Genomic DNA, 23,673 nt, shown 5'->3' with positions numbered 1-23,673 from the left:
TCACTGCCTGTAATGACCTGGTAATTTAGCATATAATTGATTTGCTTCAGTTGTCCTCAGCTAAAACAGGATTGCTTTAAGAGGTATAATTGAAAGAATCTCGCCCGAACACTACCATTTTGCTAAGCAGCTGCGGCCTTTCTGTGCCAGTGGTGAAGGCGGTCCAAAGGAAATATACAGGAGATGTATCTGCAGAACTGGGATGCTCATCCTGGAGATAGTAGTATTAATATTATAGTATTTATTGAACGCAGACCTAGCTTCGGGAAGCAACGAAGCGCTTTATAGTCATAGGTGGAAGATCACAGTGAGTGAAGCAGAGATAAAATGAATGGGGAGCAAACACGGGGAGGTGGGCAATTGGCAGCATGGGAGTAAGACAGTAGGGATAAGATCACTGAATCTGAGTTGGGGGGAGTGCAGGATGTGTGGACCTAGGTGTTATGGAGGAGCCATTCCTTTAAGAGGAAGGGCTTGATCTCTTTCCTGAACTATAGATGTGATGGGGCAAGTTTGATGTTGATGGGTAGGAGGTTCCAGAGTCTTGGAGCCTAGACAGAGAAGGCCTGTCCTTTGGTTCTTGCCTTCCTGCACTGTTGTAATTCAAGTCGGCACATGTCCTTGCTGCTGGTGGATCGCAGGCCTCCGGAGATGCTGAGTTTCTCAGTGAGGTAGCTTGTGGATCTCAGAATGACAGCCTTGTAGATGATGCAACAGGATTTGAAGCTGATACAGACTTGCAGTGGGAGCCTGTGCAGTTCAATGGGGGTTGGGGTGTGTGGTTGAATTTGCAGAGTCGTTTAATGAGTCCTGCTGCAGCACGCAGGACACATTTCAGGGGTGGCAGGGTAGTCACCAAAGTCCTTCCAAAAGGGCATTGCCACCATCCAGATGGCAAAGTACCAAGGCTGGGACAGCAGATCTGATGTTTTTTTCTGAGATGAAGAGCTTGATTCTCTGTAGGAGAGAAAGTATGTAACAGGCCGTTTGTGTCTTCCTTGCTATGTGCTGTTTGAACGTAGGGTGTCTGTCGATGTTGAACCCAAGGGACTTGGCAGAGGGGGCCAGCTGGGTTGTGAATCCTTCGAGGTTCATAGAAGAGAGGTAGGTCTGGATGTCAGGGTATTCGATGTCGTTGATCAGCAGTAGGAATTCAGTCTTGGTGGGGTTGAGCTTTAGGTAGGCACTGGACATCCAGGACTGGATCCATGTGAGGCAAGCATTGAGTCTATGGATGTCTTTGTTGGAGGATAGCTTGAGGTAGATCTGCGTGTCATCTGCATATTGGTGAATGTGGATGTTTTGTGGGGAGAGGAGGGTTCCGAGCTGTTCCACGTAAAGCATGAAGATCATGGGGGACAGGGAGGATCCTTGCGGGACTCCACAGGTGATGGGTAGAGTTGGTGATCTGGAAGAATCCATTTGTAGGAACTGTTGAAGATTAGCAGGGTAGGCTATGAAGCAGCTGAAAACTAACTATCTTGCTGATAGATTGTTGGTGAGTGTCTGGTGGTTTATTGTGTCAAATGTTGCTGAGAGGTCAAGGAGAAGAGGCATGGAGACCATCATTAAGGCTTTCAAGAGCATCATAAAAGGGTTTGGGCCTATTTGACCTAAACATTTGACCTTATCACATTTGATTGAACTTATTTGACCTTTTTTGTTATCTAAATTAAGGAGGGAAACCCCTCAGCAATCCCCCCACTTCCCCTCAACCTAATCTATACCCTTACCCACCCCCATATAAATATTTGATTAAATTTGACCGAATAAAAAAGGTCAAGAAAATTCAATCAAATGTTTTAGGTCAAATGTTTTTAGGTCAATTATGCTAATACCCATAGAACGTAGTATCCTGTTTATACTATTTAAATGAATGCTATTACACATTAGCTTCAATTTGGTTCAATTAGGTCACTCACAGAGGAGTGGCGGCTACATTTGGACATGGTAATCAGATTAGGCTTAATCGGAACAGAGGGAAATATTTCTTCGGATAAAGTCAATTAACAGATAAAACAATCAAATGGATTTTGAATAGAAAATGGGAAGAGGAATATCCGTTGCTCAGCATCCTGTTCTCTTCCCTCAACCCTGATTGTCCTACTGCTCTCCATGCATGGTGTGTGGCTATTGACCTCTGGCTCAATGCCAGTAAGGCAGAGATCCTTCTTATTGGGACACCTGCTCCCTGTTATCCTCCTACCCTCTGGCCGCCCACCTTGGCCCCCCTACCCTCACCTTCCCTTGAGGCCAAAAACCTTGGGGTCATCTTCGACACCTCCCTTTCCTTCACCCCTCAAATCTTGGACCCTGCCAAGAAGGCCCACTTCCAGCGTCACCTCCTTAGAGGCATTCTCCCTTTCCACACCTTTCCCCAGAAGCTCAATGTTTCCAGAGCTCAGGTCCTCTCTAGGCTGGACTACAGCAAAAGTCTCTACGTCAATCTCTCCCTTTCCTCCCACCCCTCACCCCCCTTCTGCTAAATCAGAATAGGGCTGCAAGACGTATCCTTGTCCTCAAGTTCTGGGACCGTATCTCTCCAGCCCTAAAATCTCTCCACTGGGTTTCGGGGGTTGAAACATCCTCTGCATTATCCACAAGGCTTTCTAGGGTGCTGGGACCACGCTATCTCCAACCTTCTCTCCCTAAATACTTCTTTGCAGAGACTTCTGCTCCTCTATCTCAAACTCTCTGCTTGTCAAACACTTCAGAAAGCAGAGAGTGGGGGGGCAGGTCTCTCTCTTCCGCTGCTGCCTCTCTTTGGAACAGCCTCTGTGCCCATATCAGACTTGAGCCAGACCTCTACTTTTCTCTACCTCTTTTCCTCTTTACCCTCTCTGCTAATCACCCCATTGCCACTGAGACTGACGATCTGGACCTTCATGAATCTGACAGGTACCAGGCACCTACCCTGTCGACACCAGCACCCTCCCTCACCCCACAGCACTGCCCTTGTCAGCCCCCTACCGGGCGGCTTTGCATCCCACCCATGGGATTCCTCTGCTCTAGCACTTAGCTAGCGGTTCCTCTTCTGGCACTTCCCTACCGAGCTCTCACCAGCACTTGCCTATACCTTTCTCCCCTACATCCCCCTATCTCCTGCACTTCTCTTCACAGAACGAACATGTCCGAATGTCACAAGCCTAGTAGGACCACGATTGTATATTGTCTGTCTTTTGCCATTATTTTTTACTCACCTTGTTACCTCCCCCCTTGAGACACTATTTTGTTGTATAGCCGCCTAACAAATGCTCAATACGTAAATAACACCATCTCATTAGAAGAGTTAGCCCTCAAGCTTTCTGCACTCTGTGGCTCCATCATCTGAGAAGTATTTCCCAGCCAGAGGAACATTACAATGCTGAAGAGTGCTCTTCTGAAATGTTCTTTTCAGTTCAGGGTTCTCAGATTAGTATATGTAAGTGATTATCATCACACGTGCGAGTGACAGAAAAGCGCTGTATTTCCACCTATGATTGAGTATTTTCATTATGAGTTGTGAACCAATCCTATGATCTTAGAAATAGTGATGTGGTAGTGAAAAGATATGATGTCTTCCCGATGCCAAAGATTCATTTCCAGGCATGGCTATTAGTAAGAGTCACAAGAGTACAAGCTTCAGCTTCAAAAGGGTCAGTTCTGTTGTACAAATGGCAAAACCCGACTGAAAAACCAACAAGACTCCATACAATAGAGACATTCACACCAGTGTTTACTGAACCCCCTCCTCTGATTACATCATTTCAATGACTAGATAAGTTACAAACAGACTCAGAACTGGGTATATTAAAATATAAATAAGGCACCAAGACAGGGTGATGATCCGGAAAATGAAGCACAGCACCGCAAAGAAAAGAATGATGTCTGTGAGCTTCTGAAAATCGTCACCATCGGTTCTGGAGATATCCATGCTGGGGGTCTTGTTTAGGGTTTTCTTGGGTGTACTAAATCTTGTCAGACTTTGTCCTGAGAAGCAAGTAAGGGATAAAAAAAAGTTAAAAAGGGGTTGTCCCATTGATTAAAGTGTGGTAATTTATGCTTTGAAAGTGTGGAAGAACGTAGACTCAATCTGGAATTGGACAATCTAATTTATGGCCCTAATCTGTATCACCTGCCTTTACCCTATGACTGCCTTCACCCTATGACTCCCTTCTCTCCATATTATTCTAATGAGGTCCTTAATATTCTCTCCTAATTGGATCCATACTATCATATCCGGTTACTCTTACCTCTTGGGGAATGACACGCCGTTGATTGTCTGGGCTATTTACGGCCCAATGCATACACATGCTACATACACAAACATCAAGAACAGCTGAAAGACGTTAATAGATATTTTTTTTCAAACTAGAGTTTGTTACTCCATTTTTTAATTTATTTTGTCAATGCTCAAAATTAGATTATGTGTCTTTTATGGTGCAGTATAAGAGCCCTGGCAAATACTATCTGTTGGTACGAATTGCATTAATGAATAACCATATTCACATTATATGAGGTTCCATTTTTAATTCTTAGGGATTCTGGCGAGATGGGGTCTAATTAGAGGTATTTCCTTATTTCCTTGAAATTCGATGTTGTCGATGTTGTGCTAATCCTGAATTTTTGAAAACTCTTGGAAAAAAAATGTTTTGTCCAGTTACTTATAATCTTTGTTTTAGATGTTTTAAGAATGTTAATTTTTGTAATATTGATAAATTGGAAAGAGTCTTTCTGGTTGAGAATAATGAATTGTATACAGACTCAAATAATAATTGCACTAATACATTGTTTGATTGCCATACATGATCTTTTAAAGGAGCATGTTTATGAGTGTTAAAAATTAGTGAATTCATGGATTGTGGCGGAATTGTGTTCTGATGAAATTTTATTAATGATTGTTGATGTTAGTCTATGAATTCATTTGATTGTGTGATATTAGTTTGTTATAGGAATTTGTGGTTATAATATGTCAATGACTATTGTGTTTGTTGCATTGCATTAAAGATTTAATATAGTACAGACGCACACAAATATAGAATCTGTGCATGCTTGGGCAATAGAGAAGTGGAAGGTTTGTCTTTTGTGGGATTTCAGTTGTACAACATTTGTATTTTGACTTGTAGGTGCCCACAATGATTGATTCTTCCATTTACAGCCACCAGCTATCAGGAACTGACGTGCTAATCCACAGAAATGCATACGTGAATGTGAACATACCACAAGATACATACTGGATTCACTCTAGAGTTGCCTCTACAAAAGTGTGGATGCTTTATGAAGAAGTGTTCTCCATGAATGGGAGAGATGTGTGGAAGAATGGAACGGAACCTCTTAAATAGCAGAAGACACTAGTCCCTCTAGCTTTGATGGCCAAAGTGGCATAGGGACATGTCCATGCCTTTGGAGCCCAAAGCAGACTTTCCAAATAACTACACATATGTCTATCGATAATACCACATATTTGAACACAATCTTAAGACATTGGTGTTAATTTAAAGGTTTCTATTGAGTGTCCTTTTGCAGACACTCATTCAAATATTCAATAGTTGATATTGTGACTGTCACTAGGCCCATATCTTGCCTTACATAAACCCTGGGTCCATGTAAACGATGTTCTGCTTAAGCACATCCCCGTAGTCGATCAGAATTTGAATGTTAATGATTGATTTGCAAATTGCTTTTATACAATTGAGTGGGCCTAATATATGGTTAATAATTGCATAGTGCTGCAGATGTTTAGGACTGCAATTCACAGGCTCCTTCAGCCATTCGAATTGAAGTCCAACACATAATGAGTAACCAGGATCTAGGGGGTGTTATTGTTGCCAAGATTCAGACATTCATTTGGCATCAGAGAAGCTACAGAGGTAAAGGCCGGGTCCATGTTTGGTGTTACTATTTAGGTTTTAACTCTCATATTGATTGGGGAGACAGTTTTGAGATGGGTACACCATGATTAATTTAAATGTTTTATAACCAAATGTGTGCTATCAAAAGTTGCCCCCTGATAGACTTCAAGTTCAAGTGCCAACCAGCCAGCATCCTACAGGTACTTCAACAGATGTTACTGCAGCGTTAAGGCATTCTACACAAGTGGCCGGTTCCATGTGATAATGTCGCCTGGAAAACGTGTCCAGGCACGCAACTTTCTTTCCTGACCCCTAAAATACTTTCGCCAAATATTCTATGAGGGATATCATCTTATATTACAAAGTCCAATCCTAGAATATTTGTGAAAGTGTTTGAGTGCACCGAGGGTGCTTTTTTGTGTGCAATGTCGCCTCCTGATGGTCATTTACTTGGAGACTTTATCACTGGACACCCAGTAGCCCTATGATGGAGATTGATGATCATGGATGAGTTACTTAAATATACGATTGATAGGCAGGGCAGACAGTGGGGCATGGTCGCTCTACGTTGTTGGTTGATATAGCTCCACTCTTTATAGTAATGCAACTATGGGAGTCACTGTGCAAACAATGTGTTAAATGGTCCATACTTAGTACATGGTATGGCCCTAGGGGTCTCTGCATTGTCAGGGTCCAGTTGTGTGAGATCTCAAAGAAGGACAAAGCCAAGAGATCTGCACACCGGCGCAGATGCCCAAGGACAGTGGTGTCTGTGGTCGTCACCACTCAAGGCAGTCGAGGTGGAGGAATAATGACAGTGTCAGAAGACAGAGGATGTATTACTTATGATTAAGAAGAGGGATAGGGCAGTATGACATCACAGTGATTAGCTAAGAAATGGTTTGAGGATAATACATGTGCTGGGCTGCACCTGTATTCTTAGACTGTGCGTTAGGTGCAATATATGTTTATAGAAGAAACCCCCTCTCTTTACCTTGGTTCCTCTCAACCTTGATTTGTTTTTCTGTTTTTTCTCATTGTTCAGCAAGCCATGCTCGGCATCCTCAGACCCTTAATAATTATAATTTGTTATTTATAATGCACTTAATAACAAAGAGGTTTCTAATACCAGAACCGGGATTCAAATCTATGTTGTCTCCATCGCCTTCCTACCAAGAGGAGCGTGTTGCTGCTGAGCTATACTACCCTTGTGTTCCGCCACCCATTGAGCATAGAGCTCCAATGCAACTCCTTGGGATTAATTCTAGCTTTCAACCTGCAGCAATTCATGTCTACATAGAATGGAGTCTCTGCACCTTACCAAGAAAAAGGTCAAATAAATCGGTACGTAGCGGTTCTCTCATGAAGCCCAAATATAATTGCTGCAATCTCAATGCATGGAACTCTTTGTTTTGGAATTCTGGTGCACGCTGGGAAAGAGAAGGGCTGGGAGCAGTACTGCCATCTCTGAAGCCCTGACACAGCCTGAAAAGGGCACCCCATTAGAATTAAATGTGTCCACCAATTGCTCTTTCCCTAGTTTAATGGTATATCACCAAATCCCAAGCGAGATTTCAGTCACTTGAAGACTCACTTTAAAACCCAATCCTACATCTTGAGGGGTTTCTACTTAATCACGTATTCTTTTCAAAACAAGGGAAACGCTTTCAGCACCACACGATCGGGCCCGCCAGACTCTGGCCCTCATTACGACCCTGGCGGAAATCGAAAAACGATGGCGGAAATGCAATACCGCCATCGAATAGCGCTCGGTGCGATTATGACCCGTCACCGCAAAGTACGATGCCATTAGCGACACCGTAGTGAACGCCAACGCTAACTGCACCAAGTACGCGCGCGTGCGCCATGCCAAACCGTAAATACCACCATGGCGCAACGGTACGCGAATTCTGACCCTAGCGGACATGCACCTAACGCCATCAAGCACGGCGGAAAGTACCATTCCGCCATGGTGAGAAGTACGGCATCGCGAATCAACCGTAAACGGCCCCACTGAGTGCCTGTACACCGCTCCCTGGCCACATTGTACAACTCCCCGTAGGTGCAATGAAGTCACAATGCAACCAGTGAAATGTACAAGTCACCCATGCATGCCAACGAACAAAAGAATCTCAAGAGGGGCCAATGGGAGCTGCAGGGCACAGATGGCACGAATACAGAAGCTATTCCAATGGACATGACCTCAGTCTCCCACCAAGAAACGCACGCAAACACAGGCACCTGTGACCAGCAATATTCAGAAAATCACATCATTCCACCAATCCACCTGGCTGACCGGCATCTGTTACACAAAACCTAATCCCCCGCCCCTGAGCATGACATCATTCAAACAGTCATATTGGCAGCCCTTATCCCTGACCTCACTGGGCTTCGTAGGCAAACGCGCCCAGCACAGTACCACGCAACTATACTCCGAAGCTGGAACCCAATGCAGATCTCCTCACAATACATCGCTCCCCAAATAGGAATATGCCACATCACTTGCAAAGAAGAACGCTACACGGCCCATATCAGAATAGAAATTTAATGCACAACAAATTCACCAAGCCCATACAGCCATTAGGCCATGAACTCCAAAACACATTTCACCATTGTGGGCTGCATCCGCAATAAATGACCAGCTACTTCTTGTGTGACGCCCTGTTCCTTCATGGTACACAGGGCCACATTCTCGTACGAAAAGGCAACATGGAAGCGCCCAGAACCGCAGGGCCGACCCAATGGGGAGGCACTAGTCCAGCTGAAAGGCCGAAATGTTGCTCCGAGCCACTAGTACTGCGTAAGGGCATGTGGCCCATTGGCGATCGTCCCATAAGATCGTAATGCTGCTCCACTGATTAACACGAAGCAGCAGGTGTCGGGAGTAAAATCCATCTGCAGGAGTGGCATACAGATGGCAGTGGCAAAAGGGGAGGAGATACCTGTCAACCAAATGAAAAGAAAAAGAATAGAATGGCCATCAGAACTACATTTGAATTACTCACTTCAATGATCACACCAAATCCACAGCCATATGCATGCTAGCCCACTCCAAGGGATCATCACCACCCAAAAACCACTTGCGACTCATAACTATCTACATCGAGGTGAAAACACCATCACAAACGAGTGTACCTGTGCATGCGTCTGTTAAAACAGAATCCATCAGATGGGATTGGTAACGTGCATGGACACAAGTGTCTGAAGGCGCGTCGAGACAGGGAGGGCTCAACAAGGCCAGATAGACGATGGTCCCACTATGGCAGCCCTGCATCACATAGCGCAGGGGAGGCGGACAGATCCCAAGAAGCCCTGTACATGGCAAACTCTGTATCAAATCATCTGTCCATGCATCCATTCATCATTCCCTCATCCCGTAATGATAACGCCTGTTTCCATACTCACATAACATGTGAAAATTCCATTGAGTCTGTGCGTTATGCAGCCTGCATAATCCACTGTGCCCCAGCCCGTAATTCCAGTGTTGTGAAGTAACATGTATTTGGGAACGTCCGGCCTCATCGTCCACTTCGCTATTGCGCATCCCAAACTATTCATATCAATCATTGCATCCTCGCCATGGCCCCTGTCCCAAGGACATTGAACAATAGAACGTTATATTTGCAGTCAGACCTGTGGGCATCTCCTCGCCGCTAGCTGAAAACCGAAAGCGCCGCCCTTCGAATTCCTCATTTGCAACATCACGTCGAAAAGGCATCTGTGGCCGCTTGAAATCACAAATTAATCCATCTAGTGCGGCTGTGTGTGTAAATGGCAACTGCCTTCACTCACAAATGGGACGCCCCGCCCGTCGGTGAACCTCGGTACAGTGATGCATGAGGGTCCACCGTTACTCGAGTACTACGTTCCACTGACCCTTCACAAGTCTGTTCGCGACTGCTAAGATAGTATGTGAAACAATGGGACCATAGCCGAATGAACATATCAACCAATGTTACACTGCCATCGGGTACAAATACATGATTGTAATAGCAAGATGCCATTCCTCGAATTGCAGCGTTGTGTGCGGGACGTGCTCGCCCAAAGGGGAGAGCAGCTTGCACAGGTGGAATGAATCACCACAAGTGGAGGCCATACAGCCTGAAAACACATAAATAGCACACCCAGTCTCCTCCCACAACCACACCCACTCCGAAATGCTACCGGCAGGACTCGCGATGTTGGCCCTGGGGGACCTGATAGCACTGCAAGTACTCCAACTCCAAGAAGAAGACGAACACCAACTACAACCGGCCGCACGGAGGAGACGCAGGAGGAGGAGGAGGGCAATGCAGGGCCAGCAAGGGCCGCCAGCACAGCCACTACCACCACGCAGGCAGCCCGCAATCCCACTCCTCCGAGCACATCCGTTCAACCTCACTGATGAGCAGATCCACACCCTCTACCGTTTGGACCGGGACACCATAGCCGCCATTGTGGACATGACACAGGCTGACCTTGTCAGCATGATAGATAGCCCAACCGCCATCCCACCCCTACTGAAGGTGGTGTCTGTACTACACTTCCTGGCCACAGGCACCTACCAGCACACAGTCGGACAGTTGCATGGCATATCACAGCCACTGTTCTCACGGACACTAGTGCAAGTGCTCGATGCCCTCCTGAAGCACGCAGACGACTACATCTCTCTACCACGCTCGGAGCAGGAAATTACCAACACAAAAGTGGGATTCCATGCACTTGCCGGCATACCGGGTTGCATTGGTGCCATCGACTGCACCCATGTGGAATTGGTCGTCCCACATGCCATGGAGGCCCAGTACCACAACCGAAAACAATTTCATTCACTGAATGTACAAATGGTGTGTGACTCCAACAGGATCATTACACATTGTTGTGCCCGATTCCCTGGATCAACCCATGATTCTATGGTCTTGAGGAACTCAACAATACCACGCTACATGGAGCGACACGCAGGGAACAGATCCTGGCTACTCGGTGAGTCTCATTTCATGCATGCTGATGTGGGGTATGTGATGCGGCAATGACCTGGCAGGAAGGGGGGGGGTGCGTACGTAGCAATGGCATTCCACATAATTCGTTTATCGTCCACATACAGGTGATGCCGGATATCCACTGAAGAGATGGCTCCTCACACCAGTCCGGAACCCACGGGACCAGCATGAGGAGGACTACAACCATGCCCACTCACGTACCCGTGTAGTCATTGAACAGGCATTCGGCCTACTGAAGACTCGTTTCCGGTGCCTCAGCAGGTCTGGCGGGGCACTCCTGTACCGCCATGTGAAGGTTGCAAAGATGGTGATGGCATGTGTCATGCTACACAACATGTGCGTACGTAGAAATGTGCCCATGCCCCCTGACGCAGAACTGCAAGCACCTGAAGATGGTCATGATGAGGGTGGGGATGTGGCAGCACCTCAAGGAGTCTGCGAGGCACAGGAGGGCCGTGACATTCGTCAGCATCTCATAGATGCATGCTTCTAGCACTCACGCCTGGTGGCTGATACATGGACACGGGACTCGTGGCACTGTGTGTGTCTGGTACATGCACAATATGGACTGTACGCCTATGATGGCCTCGTACACAAAGATCAATGTCCACACATCTCATTGGTTGATCGTGCATTGTTTATGGCATATGTGATATCATGTTGAACACCCTATCGACCCGCCACCCAAGTGAGCCCAACACCCCCCCTCCACCCTCCTACCTCCCCCCCGAACACCAGTGTCCAAAGATGCTCATTGTCAGTGGGCAGTCGCTATTGCAAGCCCCCTCTGCGGGTATCAGGGGCACCCCTGCCTGTGGAGCGCAGGTTCCTCCCAGATCTACGTTGGGGGCTGCCCTGGACGGAACTTGCAACGGATGATGTCTCTGCCTGCTCACGTCCATGCATGTCCCTAAGGGTTTGTGAGAGCTCAGCGAGCACACGGCGCACTGCGGCAAGTTCGGCACATACGTCTTTGGACGTCGCATGCAGTTCCCCCCTCAGGCTCTCGGTGCTTCTCTCCATTTGGACTCTCAGGCTCTCGGTGCTACTCTCCATTTGGACTCTCAGGCTCTCGGTGCTACTCTCCATTTGTGCCCTTAGTGTCTCTGTACTTCTCTCCATTTCTGCCCTAAGTGTCTCAGTTGATGTTTCTATGTCTGCCTTAGTGCCCCCACATTCATCGGCATGGTCCTTGAGGAGCGCGGCCAGTTGCTGCTGTTGCACGATTAACTGGTCGAGGGACTGTTGCCTCTGCTGGGCCATGGCCATTTGCGGTGGTGTCACAGAGTGGCTGTTCGCCTCATGTTGCCCTGCCACAGGGCTTGTGGGGGATGGCCAGTCGTCGTCTTGTGGGTGCCCCTGCGTGGTATCCTCATGGTGTACGGGATGGAACAGACAGGGGGATTGGGACAGGTCATGGATGGATCTGACTTCGACATCCCCGTCTTCTGTGTCGGAGCATGCTGCCATTAATGGAGTGTCACCTATGGTGCTGCTGCCACCAGAGGCAGTGCCTTCTGTGGCATCCATTGGGGGGACCTGTGGTGGTGCTGTTGTGGGCATGCTGGCTGCTGGGGTGCCTGTTGGAGTTCCCTCCTCTGTGCTGCCACTTGATTTGTGCTGCTGCCTTGTCTTGATGCGTGCAGCTGAGGTGGAGGGTCTTTGGCCGTCGGTCTTGGCCCTCTTTGCAGGTGTGCTGGTAGGGGTGTCCTGAAGCTCGTCGTTTGGATCGGACCCTGTGGTGGAGTAAAGGAGGGCGAGCGTTATTTATGGGTCTGTGGGAATTGGAATGGCAATGTATCACATGCATTGGGGTGGTACCTGAGGGTGATTTGGGTCGGGGCCTTGGAGGTGCTTTCATTTGTGTGTGGAGTGAGGGTGCAGTTGTTTGGCAGCCTGCAGTTAGGGTGTGCCTGCTGCACGTGTAGAGGGTGTTTTTGGGGTTTTTAATTATTTATGTATTTATTGTGATTTTTAAAGTGCGCTGTCAGGCCAATGTGTGTGGACGTTCTCCTGGACATGTGTTACTGTTGCGCTATGTGGACACATGGTGATTCACATGATTGGACATTGTGGATTTGGCATGGTTTTATTTGGGCCACCTACCGGATTCTTCGGATGTCTGCACTCCTTTCTCCATCCCTCCGACTCCCTCTGTACTCTCCATTCCAATGGTGGAGGCACAGATTTCTTCCCAGGGGGTCAACTTGATGGGTGATTCCGATCCTCCCCCGGTGGCTGTGGCAATGTTGCGGTTGGCAGAAAGCATGCTACGGACGCGTATCCGCAGGTCGTCCCATCGCTTTCTGCATTGCTGTGGGTTGCGGGGTGCGGTCCCCACCGCACTTACCCGCTGTGCCACCAGGGCCCATATGGCCTTCTTGTTCGCAAGTGCCGTCCTGGTCATTTGCGTGGAGAAGACGGCGGCAGCATTCTCCTGGAGGGTCTCTGTGAGCACGGTGAGTTCCTCACGGGAGAAGTGGACCTGCCGCTTGCGGTCGCACGCTTTCTTCGCTACTTTTCCCATTTTTCTTGGTTACACTAGGGTGGATGACGGGTTGGGATGTGTCTCAGGGTAGTGTTTTTAGTGGTTGTGTGGATTTTGTGGTTTTATAGGTGTACGGCGTGATGTTTCCCGTTCCGGGACCATGTTTTTACTTCCGTTTCCGTATATTTACGGTCACCGTACTTTCCGGTTGGCGCTCACTGCGGTGTCCGCTAAGATGGGTGGCGGTATTGCACCTAGGGCGCCGTACGGCGGCGGTGTGGGCAGTTTTGGGGTCATTTCCGCCATCGCGGACTTTGCACTTCCGCCATGGCGTGGTGCTCGTGCCCGATGGGTCGGAATGGGCCGCACTTTGCTCCATCGTGCAATGGCGGAAACGCTATTTACGCTGTGGCGGTCCGGTCAGTCACTTTCCGCCAGGGTCGTAATGAGGGCCTCTGTCTTCTCTCTGTCCCCAGTCTCCAGAATGGCTACATCTCCACCTAGGCGCATCGCCCGTTATCAGTCTGACATGTTTTACTCTGGAATCGACACTCTAAAATCTGACCAGTTCCAGAAAATAACGAGGCCACTTCCCCTTCAATTGATTAATGAATACAACTTTCACCGTCTCAAACAGGAATCAGAAATCTTCTGAACTTCAAGTTCCTGATATTCTTCTACTTACCATGGCCTTGAACTGAAAATGATCGTAGGAATCTTTTAGACGCAGCTGCATGTTTTAACAACTCAATATTACCTTGAAGGCAAACACAGTGGGCCTCATTACACGGTATGCGGTAAGGGTTTACCGGTACCGGTATTTTACCGGCACCGGTAAACCCTTACCGCCTTACTACGAGGTCCCTTTGCGGGTTGGAGAATTTAACGCCTGCCTTTTGCAGGCGTTAAAAACCAACCCGCAAAGGGACCAGGGAGCTAATTACGGTACCGCAATTTGCGGTGCCGTAATTAGCACCTTCCCCATTCCCATTATGCCCTATGGGGCAAAAATGAAAATGTGGAAGGGCAATGGGGGAAGGGGGAATTACCGCCCCGCCAACCTTGGAATAGGGCGGTAATTCACCTTTCCACCAAGGCGGTGCCAGTATTTTACCGGCATGGACCAAGGTGCTAATAGCACCTTGGTCCACCGCCGTCCGTGTAATGAGGCCCAGTGTCTTTAATCACTTTTCTTAATTGAAAAGATCCTTCATAGCATTATTGAAACCTTTGAGTAGTCATCTTCAGATGCACATACGTAGTAGATAAGCAAACCTTGTCCCCAGCTTGATAATGTGGTGTGGTTTTCCTTCATCCAGAGTTCTGATTCTGGAAGATTCTGTCACACTCTTGTCTCAATATGCTATACATCTCTTCACTAACTCTTTCACTTTAGGCCTAACAGAGGTTGTACTGAAAGAATGTTCTGTTGTAATGGAATCCATTGGAGCAGGAGACTACAACATGGCTTTTTGAATGGAACTAATGTATGCAAATACTGCCACTGTCAAGTAAGTCAACCACGTTTTGTATTAATTTGTGCAAAAGCAGCTTAGACATTGCTCCAGTCTTTGGGTTGTTTGTTCTGTAATACCATCCATCTGAGGGTGGTTGCTTGTATAGTTCTTCAACAATGTGGTCAAAGCTGTTTAGCGACTATTCTAAAATGTAGATATGAACTGAGAACCACTATCATTGATGATTAGTTCTGGTAGTCCACAGAGATATCTTTTTCAGGAATCCTTGGTCCAAAAACCTTTCACAGGGTAATGTTTTTTGGAGACAAAGTCAATGGTCTCTCTTCATTCTGAATGCCCTGTCAATGGATCGTCTTGACCACAAGATTAAAGTTGTGAATGTTGCTGTATCTCTTGAAAATATCAATTGCCCATGAGAAAGAGCAGATGCATTTTATGTTGTCCTTTTGTATTTTACTTCAGATACTTCTCAATCAATTCGATGACAAGACTTTTTCACCTCCGAGAGGTTAACCCTACATTGTATCATGATATCATTGTCAGGTTCCCGGTTACGCATTAAGCATCTTATACTATCTAAACGCCAGGACACACCATGTATTACAGTTTGCCTCATTTAGAGTGCACACCTAATGTATTATAGTTTGTATGATTTATTGTGTTCCATTGACATCTCTAAAGATATAGAGCCAGAAACCTTGCCCTTTATTTGGCATACACCATGACTCGTGTACATGTGTGGGCACATAGTTATAACTCAAGTAATATTGCTGTAAGTTGGTTTGGCCTTGACATATATCCCCCAGAAGGCTGACTGTTTCTCCGGCCAAGATGGTGAGAAATAGCTGGCCTCTTGATCGGTTGAAGGAGGAGACGAAGGACAGACCAGAGAATTCTAACCTGCCTTTCATTTGGTTTGCCCTATGAATAGGTCCTATTTTTTTGAACTCACATCCTTGAGTTAAATGCAGTGCTGCTATGATATTTAAAAGAAATAATATTTAGTTTTAACTAGGTTTAAATAGATAAGACTATATTTTGTACTTGTTTCTTGTTCCGGAGTCAATCCCATTTAGTGGCAGGCAGGGAAGCTGTCCGAAAATGTTGCTTTTTGTTTATTTTTTCAGGAAGACTTCAGAGTCGTTTATTTAAATTAGAATTGCACAGGCGATCATAGTTTGTGTTAACCCGGCACGCTGAGTGAGTAGCTTTGATCATTCCTTCTGCTTCGACACAGTTAGCACTGGCAGAGCTGCCGGTGGGAAAAGTGAACGTAAAAGTGAACACTTTCACTTTGTGCAACGCATCTCCAGGAGGATTACCAGAAAGAGAACGGGATGCGCTTCGCCATCGTTAAGAGCAGGAAGAAGGTCTCCGGGAAGCAGAGTGGAGATCTTTTCCCTTGGCAGGCAAACACATGGCGATCGCCACCCTTAGTGGGGACACCCACCCAGCCTACACAAGGGGGAAATGAAGGAAGGACAAGGTAATGGCCCCCCATCCATGGGAGGGGGTGGGAGATAAGAAACACATAACGGGGGTGACAGAGGGAGTGGGAGCATGACCAGGAAAGTGGGGGGCTACATAAGGCCTCTTATGCTCCCTCATGGTCCTGCTCCCCATCCCAGCTTAGAGAAAACCCACTCACCCGTCCCCCATCCATCCCTTCCGAAAGGAATGTTTAAGGAGGGATGAGCCTACTTGGCAAGGTCCTCTGGATGCTGACAGCGGGAGGGGGGGGGGGGCGGACGCCTGTAAGATAACTCCTGGCTTGATGCAATAAAGCTTGCTGCAGCATTTGTGACTTCCACCTTTGAAAACTGATCCTGCCTCTTTATCCCGGGGTATCCTCAGGAGGTCTTTGTAGGGTGGTGGGAAGGTAATAGGCTGAATGTGTTGATGGATGCTACAACCAGGGGAGGCGCAGTTGTGGGATGACCCTGCTATGGATTACTGAAGGTGAGGCTCTCTGCATTTTCTGTGTGTGACTGTGTTCTTAATAGGTAAAATGTATGTTGACCTTCCAGAGCAGTGCACATGTTTTCAGGCACTCAATCTGTCTGAAGACTCATGTGCTTTGTGCCACAAGTTTATTAAAGAAGACCACGATTTTTTTTTTAACTACTCATTTCAAAAAAGTGACATTTAAATAATGTTGAGTGGCAATTTTTGTTGTATTAGAAGTTACAGAAGTTAGGAGGCTAATATGAAACTGAAGCATCCTGAAAGCTTTGTGACTTAATATGATGAAAAGGCAGAAGTGTAAAAGCAAACACTGGATTTGGGTAACAGAACTATTGGAGAGTTGAGAACCTTCTGCAAGCAAAAACGCAGAAACTGTTGGCAAGTCTCCATCAAGCCAGAAGGCAGTTCAGTATTTCCTCTTCAAAACCTGAATTCGAGTATCAGATGATATTAGAGAATATTTTTCCCTGCATATGATACTACAATCAGAGAAGCTCTTAGTTGAAATACGAAGCAAATGGATTCCTATTTCAACAATTTCTCTTCTAGCCTTTCTGCTGACAAGTCTCGGGTACTGTGATTATCATGTGGGATGAGAACATAGAGAACAAGAACCTTCACATTTATATTCTCTCGTCCCTGCAGATTTCTTTCCAAGAGAGGAAGATACAGTGTCCACGTTGTATTGTTTTATCCAATTCCACTTTCCTCCTAAGGTTGTTTTGCAAACTCATCTGTAGAAAGAATTAGTTGAGAGCCAAACACTTTTGTGTTTCGGCAGCTCGTGAGGACCTCAAGAGGCAGAACCTGACCTTCATCAACCTTATTGTTTGTGCTGTGCAGTTGGACATACACAGTGTTATCAAAGATGGCTCAAAGAATAATCTAAATCCCAGAGATGGTTCAAGGCTTTTATTGAAGGTTTCAGCCGGGTGCTTGGGTCATCCTGTCTCTCTCATCTAGAAGAAGCCTTTTCATCCCAACCCAGGTGTCTCTTTTCCCTGGGTTAGTAGTTAGTGAATATTGACCCCCTACTGTTTATTCTCTAGATAGCTGATCAGGAGAGGCTAAAGAGAGTTGCTTTCTGTATCTAGACACCCGCATGGACTTCCTAGACTCACCCTACACTGTTAGTTAGTTATAGCTACCAGAGGATCTGAGGATGTGCCTTCCGGCACTATGCACAACTCAGTCATCTTCCTCTGGCATCCTGTGGTTCCTCTCCTTCTTTCTATGCATAACCTACCTCTCTCTACCTCTCTCTACTCTTCTCCACCGAACTGTGCCAACTTCCACTGCTTCTACTTCTAGCATATTTCCTCCTCTGTCCCCCCAAAGTCTTTCACTCCTTCTACTTCTGCCTCCACTAACTAACCTCTCCTACACTTTGCCAACACCTCATCCACACTATGGCCCTTTCCTCCACACCACGACTCCCTCCTTCACACCACTACTCGCTCCTTCATACTACTACTCCCTCCTTCACACTACTTCCCCACCCTGCTACTTACTCTGCCACACTACTATTCCCTCCACCACACTCCTACTACATCTCCACCCCTCCTTCACAGACACCTCTCTTGCACTCTTACCATCCCCTTCACCTTCACTACCTCTCTACTCTTATGCACTAGTCCTACATACACACTCACAACAATGTACTACTTGCAATCACTAACCAATACCTCGTCTGCTCTACAATTTGCCTCCACACTCGTCTCCACTGTCCTTTTAATACTGGTCTCTTGGTCTTTTGCATGTTCTGCCTCAAACCTCTCCCAATCTACCCACAACTTCCTGTTTTCTGGGACTCCAGCTCCTCCTTTGTTGGTTCTTTGTTCCTGGTTGCATCAGTACACAGACCATGCAGAGCTTGGAACAGCCACCACGTACCAGCTCGGGCTCCCGTTATGTTGCCTCTCTCGCACTCCGTTTGGTTTTTGCATTGGATTGCATGAGGCAATTAATTGCAATGGTCTATTCTTGTGGCTGTAGTTACTATAGTAGTTCTAGAAAAGAAATAGAGAACTTGCTCAGCACTTCTGTTAAGAGTCATGGGAGGATTTAAGATGGTACTGCACTGTCTCCCTCTAGAGTGGGTCTGTCTCTGGCCTCCCCCCTGGTGGGCCTCCTATCCTAGGCTGAGAGGGGATCCTATCCTATTGTGACTGGGTAAGATTACAGTTTCCTAGTTTGTCAGTCCTACATTGTATCATGATGTATTGGCCTTACCTTATGAGCTGCACTCCCAGTCCTGCATTGTATCATGATTGAGTGGCTTCATTGTTTCCGCTGCTCAGTTAGACCTGTTTGGTGTCCTGCACAGTCAACCTTATGTTGTATCATGATTGCTCACTTTACCTAGGCATTACTATTGTGGTTTGAGCCTTGTACGTCTGCTTTATGTTCTAAGATTCTTTAATCTAAGAATATTGTCACACTCACTATGGGTGTCTATGGTTAAGTGTTGCTCAAATGTACCTTTAATCTTAAGGGCCATCCCTCACAACCCTGGCTTTCTTCCCTCTTGAAATCTTTATGGAGTCATGCCCTAAGAGCTGAACACTGCAGGCTCAAAAGCAAATCTGCTGCTAACTATCTTTTATTCTCTTTTATTCTACACCCATAGACTTAATCAAGCTAAATCAAGCTATTTATTTTCAAATCCTTATTTCTTCTCAAAGCAATTCTCCTAAACTGCCTTTTCACACTATGTACTGATCCCCTGATCGATCCCTCTTCGTCCTCCATTCTTTCTCCCAAAGACTTTGCTGATTTGGTCCGAGCTAACATAGACACTCTCTGTTCCTCTGCAAGCTCTGTAGTTTCATCTACTAGCAGTAGTCCTCCCGCTTCCAACGATTCTGCTCTGTGTGCCTCTCTCTCTTTGTCTTCTTCACTCTCCTCCCTTTGTACGCTTAATTCCGAAGGCAATGTAATATCTATGGTCCTTCAGACACACGCCATGGCTGCTCCTTCAGACCCTCTACCTGCCTCTACACTGTCTATCCTTCTCTGGCTTCTTTTCTTACTACTTTCTTTATTCTCTTGTTGCTCTCGCGTTACTTTCCCTCAGTTTTTAAAAATGCCTATTTTCTACCACTCCTCAAAAACCCCTCTCTTGACTCGTCTGATCCCTCTGTCTGTCCAAACATGCTTATTCTGTACTCATTTAAGCTCTTGGAACAATTAGAGAGCACAGTATGAGGCATGCTGTTGATTGCAAAGTCTTCCAGTCACGGACAGAGCAAGGTATGAGGCATGCTGCTGAATGCAAAGTCTGCAACTCACACAAAGAGCAAAGTATGAGGCATGCTGCTGAATGCAGAGTGAAGGCACGCCCACAAACGCTCTTACTAGAAAAAATACAACCCTCTAGGGAAAAAAGACTAACAGATTCTTGCAAGGATAACATGTTTCCATCATACAAAATATAAGTATGCCAAAAAATGGCACAACCAGAATTTCATAAGGAAAAACATTGTCATCAATGATGCACACATATACAGAAAAACCTGTGTGGCTGGTTGGTGAGACCCTATACATGGTCAGCTGGCTCCGTAGGAGATGCCAGGCCACTGGCCCCAGCCCTGTCCATCTGTGGGATCTGCTGGGCTCATCATCTCCAGGGAACCAAGGCCGAGTTTGCAGTTAGTTACTGTGTAAGGCAATGCTATTGATCATTATGGCATGCACCTGGGAGGCCCGGAGACCGGCACAAGGGGAGGCTTAAGATCGAGCTGACCCACACATTCTTCACTCATTCAGTATCACACTATCCGCCCCCAAGCCTTCCACCCTCGCCTTGGACTATAATTGGTTCCACCTCTTACCTCATGTTACAAAGCTTGTCATCCTGAAATAAGGTGGAACGGCCATGTTCTTTTAGATCTTTTATGCCAGTGAGTTTGTGGTTGGTGGTCTGGGGTCACCTACTATCGTGAAATTCATGGGAAATTTCTTGGGATAACACGAATTAGCAACAGTTAAGGAACAAAGGAAAGTTTCTATGGGAGCTGGCAGCAGAGGTCTATCATCAGCGTTTGTACATTTTACAAAGTAAAAAATAACAAAAATGTTAAATAAATATATATGTGGTAGTGGGGTAAGGGATTAAAATGGGGGTGTGGGGATAAAAGAGTAGGAAAACAGTGGGCTTGGGTGGACCGCCCCCCCAACATCTTTTGGGATTTTTCACCTTGGTAAAACTTACCACTCTGAATTTTACTTCAGTAATATCATATATAACCCATTTAGTCCACTTTCAACTTCCATCCTGAACTCAAATAATGTACTTCCTTCTCAACCATCTGGCTTTGGATCTGGCTTTTCCACAGAAACGACACCTCTTTGTGTACCTGATTCTATTTATCACGCACGCCAGAGGATTAGCTACAGTAGGACCGTATGGGCATTTACAGATATTATCATCACAGTGCCAGGCCCAACTACATTAGCTTCAGGCCCCACTCGTTAGACAATCCTGGCTACGCCTCTGACGCACGCACTCTGAAACCTTCCCCTCTATTGTTTCTTCTCGATGTCAGTGCACACTTTGACACTGTTGATTACCTCAATATGCTCTCTACACTCTCCACACTTGGTCTCTCTGGCACAGTGTTCAACTGATTCTCTTCCTAACTCTCTAATCTCCCCTTTTCAGTTTCTTGGAAAGGTTTTTCCTCTTCTTCATTGCCTCTCTCTCTCATGGTGTCCGCAACTGTTTGTTCTGGGTCCTAGTCTTTTCTCTCTGTATACCTCACCCCTCCCTGCTCTAATGATTGGTTGTGGGTTCCAGGCACACTTCTGCACTGACGATAGGCAGGTTCTTCTCGCCATTCCTACCTTCTCTGATCCTATTCATCATGGTCTATCCTCTTGTCTTTCTGCTATCTCTGCCTGGAGGTCTTGATGTTCACTGGTCTCCAACTCAATACAAAGCAGAATCCTTGTTCTTTCCCACTTCCTCTAAGAATATCCCCCGTCATCTATCTAGGTTTCTAAACTGCACCATCCATTGTCCTCTCGATCACGGAACCTGGAGTCATCTTTGAACCTGCGTTCTCCTTTTAAAGTCAGATCTTGTCGGTATCGCTCTCTTGTCATTTTCTTGTGTTTAACATCAGGAAAATGTATGATTTGTTCACTTTCTACTCCACTAAAACTTTGCTCCAGTCTCTGGTGCATTCTCGACTCTATTATTGCTCTTCACTTTAAATCTGCTCCTTGATTTTCCTTTATCAACATACTCAGAATCTCCGGTCTTCTTCTCAATTCCTCCTTTCTGTTCCCCATCCTCTTTGTGATGCCTCTCGCTTTCGTTCATTGAAACTTTTTGGCCTAAAACTTGGAACTCTCTCCTCTTTGAAACGTGCTCTTGCCCCTATCTTTCTCTCTTTAAACACGTCTCAAGACTCACCTACTCCTTTTCTCTGTCTCTTGAAAACGGTATGCTCTTGTGGTCTTTGTTCCTCACCCCCTATTGTGAATGATCTTTCATTTTATTGTATCATTTTCCTTTTGTTTAAGCACTTTGAATAACAGTGCTATACAAGCAGAGCAAAAAAACATATATAAATAAGGAAAAGTAGCATTAAGGAATACATTATAGCGCTTTTACAGGATTTGGCGGTAACAATGGGTATGACAGTGTTGGATAGAATTTCTTTTTTAGAAGAACAAGATTACTGTGTGGGCAACCAGACAAGATAGCAATATGGTTCCCAATAACAGAAGCACTCTGCACTGGATTGAGTAACAATTTGCTTTAAAGTGTCTTCCATATAAGCTGTTTTTTTGTTTCTCCGATTGTGGAATATAACTGGTGGTATCAAATAGCCAATTCCCTGTTTTTTGGTAGCGGGGGATCGATATTTTAGCGGGCAAAACAGTTGTGTAAACAAAGGAAAATAAGATTGATTACCCCACTCTTTTTCCGGATACTAAAATTGTATCTCTATCACCAATTAGGTTAATAGATATCACATGTTTTCTTCACACATGTATCATTAAAACACATTTTATTCATAGTTATACAGTTCAACAAACATAAAAACAATTAAGATTTTCAAGTTTCTAGTTCAAAAAAACTTTTGTATACAGGCTGAATCTACAAAACATTTTCTCAACAGTTGTAATTCAGCAAGGTAAGCAAAACTTAATCAGACATGGGTTTAGTAAGTAAAATTAGTCCATCACATTCTGTCTTTTAAACTCTTTGGCAAAATTCCAAGAGGAAACGTGACAATATTCTAGTATATGTTTTGATCACCAAAATTCTTATGCCTTGCGACCTTAGTTCCGGTCTCTAGTTCACAGGTTTTATTTGAAAACCTTTTTGGATATATACATATGTTTTGGCCTTGGAAGGGCATGAGACGTTATCCCTAACGTCTTTTGCTTTTAATGTGGACATCTTCAGGACAAATGCATTTCTTCTAGATTTGGCGAAAAACATATCGCACACAAACCCCTTGTGTATCGTTTTTTCCAACCACTGTTTTATCAGTAACCGGAATTGAGCTTCTTAATTTTTAGGACGTTTTTCATACACTACCCAGATATTTCTTATAATTTCAGCTACAATTGCTTCTATGTCAATTTGGGAATTTTTCTTTACCCTTTATTTTGGCTATATTGTCAAAGTCAATTGCACATTTAGCTGTTCACTGATTAATCACATTATTTTGAGTCTATTTTATTCAAATTTGTCTGCTAGATTTTTGGTGGAAAAATGTAGAACGCACATTGGTAGGGTGGATTGCAGGGTCGTTAGGGTAGTGGGGAGTCTCCCCCTGCTTTCTATAACAAAAAATCAAACAAAGAAATGTAAAATAGTTTGACCAAAAATAAATATCATTAGCCATACAACTACATTTGTTTCAGTATTAGATGCCAAGGTTCTCACACCATTTTCCAGCTGTCACCAACTTATG

The 23,673-nt window shown here is 45.6% G+C and overlaps 1 long non-coding RNA gene across 3 annotated transcripts in view; it reads right to left on the bottom strand.

The window, feature by feature from the left end:
• The window catches only part of LOC138515669 (uncharacterized), a 111,195-nt gene that overhangs the window by 43,328 nt on the left and 44,194 nt on the right, over nucleotides 1–23,673 (bottom strand). Inside the window, exon 3 of one of the 3 annotated variants that reach the window (XR_011282146.1) lies at nucleotides 3,699–3,969. The exons of the other annotated variants lie outside the window; for them this stretch is intronic. This is a non-coding gene — a long non-coding RNA (uncharacterized lncRNA). Of the gene's footprint in view, nucleotides 1–3,698; nucleotides 3,970–23,673 lie in introns of those variants that run through there. 3 annotated transcript variants of the gene reach the window in all.

Source organism: Ambystoma mexicanum, chromosome 6q (genome assembly GCF_040938575.1).
Source record: "Ambystoma mexicanum isolate Mex_15411 chromosome 6q, UKY_AmexF1_1, whole genome shotgun sequence".
Taxonomy (NCBI): domain Eukaryota; kingdom Metazoa; phylum Chordata; class Amphibia; order Caudata; family Ambystomatidae; genus Ambystoma; species Ambystoma mexicanum.
Note: the sequence above shows the minus strand (reverse complement) of the source record. Positions and strands in the feature narration are given on the sequence as shown.